Consider the following 5,975-nt stretch of genomic DNA (forward strand, 5'->3'; position numbering starts at 1 on the left):
CTGTTATAAGCAAGGAACTTCCAAAGTTGAAGGAGAAAAACGTAAGAGAGGATTACCAAAAGTGGGTTGTAAAGCAAGAATTGCAGTTGTGAGAAAGAAGGAGTCTGGGAGATATGCAATCTCTATATTTGTCGAGGGTCATAACCACCCATTAACAAGCCCACCTACAGTACATTTGTTGAGATCTCACCATTGTGTTTCAAAAGTTAACACAATTCTATCACAGCAACTAAGCTTGGTAAATGTTCACAAACATACACAGTTTGAATTCTTTGGTGTTCAGGCAGGTGGCATTGAGAATATTGGTTGTTCACAGCGTGATCTGTATAATTATGGAAGAACTTGTCGTGAAGAGAAGAAGGGGCATGATGGAGATCTATTGTACATGCATTTTCAGAATGAGAAAGAAAAAGATTCTTCTTTTGTCTATACAATAGAGTCAGATGAGGAAAACAGAGTAACAAGGTGCTTTTGGGCTGACTCAATTTCAAGACGAGCTTACAGCTTTTATGGAGATGTAGTTATCTTTTATACTACATACAACACAAATCGGTATGGAATGATTTTTGCACCATTCACTAGTGTTAATAATCATGGGTAGACAATCATCTTTGCTTGTGCATTCTTAAATGATGAGACATCCGATTCTTTTGTTTGGTTATTCAAGGAACTTCTAAATGCTATGCCAGGAAATGCCCCTAAAATGATTATTACTGACCAAGATCCTGCTATGACTAAAGCCATTTCAGAAGTACTCCCACAAAAATTTCATAGATATTGCAGTTGACACATTCTAAATAAATTTTCTGAGAAGCTAGATGCGATTAAATATCGGGATTACTACCAAGACTTCAATAGCTGCATATGGAATTCAAGTAGTAGAGAGGAGTTTGACTCAAGATGGATTGAAATTACTAAGAAGAGCGGGTTGAGTGATAACAAGTGGTTGGAGTCAATATATGAAATTCGTTCGTCATGGATACCAGCACATGTAAATCATGTTTTCTCAGCAGGAATGCCAAGTAGTCAAAGAGCAGAGAGTCAACATTCTTTCTTCAAGAATTATGTTTCTGATCAGAATTCGTTGGTGGAATTTATGGTTCAGTTTAAGAGGGGACTTCTTCATCAACACCATTATGAGTTAGAGGAGGATCATATTAATATTGATGAGAAGCCAAAAATTGTCATGTCTCTTGACATAGAAGATCATATGTTCAAGGTTTATACACATAAGCTATTTTATGAAGTTCAAGAACAATTGAAAGAGAGCTTCAAATATAAACTAGAACTTCTAAGAGAAAATGTCACTCATTGCGTGTTTAAGGTTATGCGAAAGAACATTGATACTTGTAAATCTAGTGAATTGACTTACGAAAAAGTGTCTGATTTTGCATCATGCAGCTGTAGAAAGTTTGAGAGTGAAGGGCTTCCATGTCGGCATGTTTTGTCATATTTGATTAAAATCCAAGATGTTGATAAATTGCCTATTCAATACATCTTGAAGAGGTGGACTAAAGCTACAAGACAGAGTCTTGTGTTAGATTATGATGGAATGGAGGTAAAAGATAACAAAGCTTTACTTGCAAGAAGGACTAAACTATTCCAGCATGCTACAGATGCAATTGATAAGGCAATGGTGAGTGATGAGGCTAGTCAGCTCTTTATGGAATGCTTGGATGCTTTCTTGGAGAATCTTAAAACATTGATCGGTAATGAAAGTGAACAAAGTGTAGTAGTTTTGGAGACCAAGATTGATGATATTCAGCATATTTTTAATGAACCAAATCAAGTGAGGGCCAAAGGGTATGGGAGAAGGTTGAAAAAAGGAAGAGAGAAGAGGAAAGTTAAGGTAAAGGAGAGTCAAGGTAGGCAATGCCATGGATGTGGACTATTTGGTCAGTCACATGACAAAAGAAATTGTCCAACACTTCATGGAAAGTAAGAATTTATAGTTAACTGTGTTTGAGATTATTGTTTATGTCAACAATTTTATAGATTGATATATGCCCAACTTTATTTTTGCTTACTTTATGTAGACCTGCTATTAACAAAGATGGGGAGTTAAGTTCCACTAGTATGGATGAGGATGGTTGTTCATCAGTAGGTGAACTGTAAAGTAAGCTTTGAGTTTTCTAAGTTTGAAGTTTTGGGATTTTTCGGATTTCGCATTTGATTTGGGATTTTTCTGATTTTGCATCAGTCAACTACCGCTAATGCTTTACTGATTTAGCTTCTATATGGATTATAGGTTGATCAATGTTTTGGAAGACATAGAATTCATTTGAAGATTATATGGCAAAGTCTTGTTCAAAGTCTTCAAGATTCTGGAACTTATATATCTGCATATTAGCATACTACTATGAAAAAAGTAGCATAATTTAGCTCAAGTTGGTCAAAAACAAGAGTGTTGCCTCTGAGTAGCTTTGGAAGCCATATTCTCGAAAGTTTCTTCTTATTGATCTGTTGACTCACAGTCTTGTGGCTTTTTGTGTAGTTTAGTTTTCCATTGATGAAAAGAAGTTTGTATCTTTTTGCAGTAAAATATCATGAGGTCAAAAGATATCCAATATTTTTTTTCTCTTTTTTGTTTTGTTTTTTGTTTGTTTGTTTCTTTGGTCCAAGTTAGGGGCTGACAAAAAGGCATGAGTTTCATAGGCTTACTGATACTTTGCAGATATTGAATGGGAGCTATTTTGAGTTTGGCTGGTCCCAAGATATTGAATGGGGGCTATTTTGAGTTTGGTTGGTCCTAAATCTGGGACAAACGATTATCATGAGGTTGCTCAGAATGATACCTTTTTGTCAGAGGCAAAGAATGTCATCATGTACTTATGAGGAGAGCCAAAGACTAATTCCCAATCTTTCCTAGTATATATGATTGTTTATCGGAGATTTTCTCACATTGGAATTGACCTCTCATAAATGCTCTTGCCATGGAGCTGGACAATATGGCTAACTTGTCAGACAAATACAATTTCCAGATTCCTATGGAGGTTATTAAGTGAGTCTTCTTCTGTAATTTTACATTTTTCCTGTGACTAAAAATTTCTATTTTATGGCCCATTTTAACCACAAAAGATATGCCGAGTTTGCATAGGTTGATTGACGATGGAAAGAATCTTGATTTACTTACAAGGGATCTCATAAACAGCTGCAATGCCAAAAATCATATCACTAAAGGCAAAAATGATACCTTCAAGGAAAATGCCGAGTTTACATTTTAGTTTTGAACCCATTTAATCATTTTTTATATCCCACTTCAGTTTGTCAAGTTACTTGATTCAACTCACTGTAATGTTTTGTTCAGAGTTTACGAGAGCATCAACTGGAAGAACTTGACCAGACATTTCCTGATGAAGGTAAATCATATAGAGAAATACGTGTTGCTGCTTCTGCTATAAGTTGCATTACATTGATCACCCAATCTAGACTTTGCGCCCATCCTCGAAATGTTACACGAGTGTTTTAGTTGTTTTTTGTCATGACTTGATATGTAATGATTCCAGAAAATGAATGAGATCCAAAGTTCAATTCTGGAGCTATATGCAAATTTAGAATCAAAATGGTTCCAATAAATCTGTTGCCAAAGTAAACAACTTTGTTTCCAATAAATGTATGTTGCCAAAGTAGACGACAACCACAACTAATAAACAAAATGCTCTCAAAGCAAAGCTGAACCTTTATGAATCTGATACAATATACAATATACATGGACTTTATTCCTTCTATAATACTACAAAGTACAACAAAATGAACCTTCTTCAGAATAGCAAGAGCAAAGCTCTGTGTTATGAGAAAATGCACATTACATTCACACTTTCTATACATTGATTTCATAAAGCTAAGAGGTCACCGTACTACTACAGGCATTCCACAAATAAACACAGTTTTCCTACCCCATAGCCAATACATTATGCAACAACCAATCCACCAGCATTAGCAGAAATCGTCTTGCAAGGCCGGTGCATCCAAAACCTAAACAAAGGAAACAGAAAAATTAAAAAAAGAGGAACGCAAGTGAGAAAAGGATTTAGAAGTAAGCAATTGTAAGTTTGTAACCACTAGTAATTAGTAAATAATTTCTTGTCCCAAGCATCAAGGAATACTTATCTAAAGAAAAGAAAGAATAATTTTTCCTCTGTCCTTACCTTTGCCTTTTCAAGACTCGAAAGTCAAAGAAGGGTTAAAACAAATGATGATTCATTGCATAAACTTACATTCATTAATCTATTTACAGCACCATTCATAACCCCTTGATATCATTCTACTCTTATCTAAGGTACGGTGTTTACTTTCTCATATATAAATTCTAGACCAACTACTATAAACTGAAAACTGTATCTGAGTCAGGCACCGATAATTATCATAAGCCTGTGAATCCTCGATCCATCTTGAGCTCTATTTCTAAACAAATGCAAGAGAAGAAAATTGTCTTGTGAGAATGTGACTTGATCACTCAGGCACTGGTATTACACCACAAAATTCATAAGCTAAATCACCAATCACAACAACAATTTCTCAACAATGTCGAAACCAATAAAGCTAATACCCAACCTGAAATCAGCTTGCAAATCCAAAACCTGAAAAAACATAAGCTAATCAATAAACCTAATACCCAACCTGAAATCAACTTGCAAATCAAAACCTGAAAAATCAAACACACCACAAAATTCAAAACCTTGAAAAGGACCAAATCAGATGCAAAATCCGAAATATCCCAAATTTTCAAACTCAGAAAACTCAAAGCTTTACCTTATACGGCGACTTGGGGACCTTCATCGAGGTCTTCACCTGTGATGAACTCCGGTGACCACATCATCGTCGAACCGAAACGACAGCAGTGAGGAGGACTAAGGAGATGACGAGGTTCGGCGGGGACTGATATCGAGCATCGGGAAAGGAAAAGAAGAAAGTTTGTGTTGTGACAATCGTGCAATCTGAGGCCAGTTTCAACCGTCAATGGTGGAGACAAGGAGTTGGGCTAGAGAACTGGGTTTTGGTCGGAGAAGTCGAGACGAGAACTGAGGAGTCGGGTTGAAGGCACAGAGCTATTTGACCCGTGATTGTTATTGGAAGCAACGATCTGAGCCATTCCTTTTCAGTTAAGCCAATCAACGGCTGAGAGCCGTTCGTCTGCAGTTTTATAGTTTCACGGACGTCCTCTTTCGAACCCTTATACACACACACACACACACACACACACACACACACACACACACACACACACACAGGCCCGATTAAGAGAGGACGTCCGCACTTTAGCGAAAGTGCCGACGACGGCGCTGCAGCCCCGCTCAGGCCTCAACGGCGGCGCGAATCGGGCCGGAAGCATCCCAGACGGCTTCTGGACAACGATAGAGGTCGGAGGAGGTCAAGGTTGCAGGTTTTTGGGCAGCAACCTCACCTGCAACTGCAACCTCACCTGCAGCGCTGCAACCTCGTCGCCGGCGACTCTACCCAACTGCAGACTGGTCCGTCCGACCCCTGGCCTCCCTCTGGTAACTGGCGCCGCACCATCGTGGCCTGAGTTGGGCTGCAGCGCCGTCGTCCGCACTTTAACGAAAATGTGGACGTCCTCTCTCGATCAGCCCCGTATATATATAACACATACATATATAATAATTTACGGGCTTTTACGGGCCGGGTCTAGCGGGCTTTTGGTGGGTCGGGGCGGATTTTTGCTGGCTTTTTGACGGGCCGGCCCTCTACCCACTAAGGCGGGTTTTTGTGGGCTTTTTAACGGACCGGACCGGACTTTTAGCCCTGCAAGCCTCTATCGGCCCACTTGATCCGCGGACTTTTGATGAGGCCTACCCCGATGATAAAACATTAAAACAACAAAGCGCGCCAAAAGCACCGCCGTTTCACACACGCTTCCGAGTCTCGACTTCTTTTAACTGTCACTGAATCCTGTAGGACCCATACCAACTCCCACACTCACTGACCAACTGTCAAGTAATGATCTCCCCACCAAA

This window comes from Rosa chinensis, chromosome 2 (genome assembly GCF_002994745.2).
Source record: "Rosa chinensis cultivar Old Blush chromosome 2, RchiOBHm-V2, whole genome shotgun sequence".
Classification (NCBI taxonomy): domain Eukaryota; kingdom Viridiplantae; phylum Streptophyta; class Magnoliopsida; order Rosales; family Rosaceae; genus Rosa; species Rosa chinensis.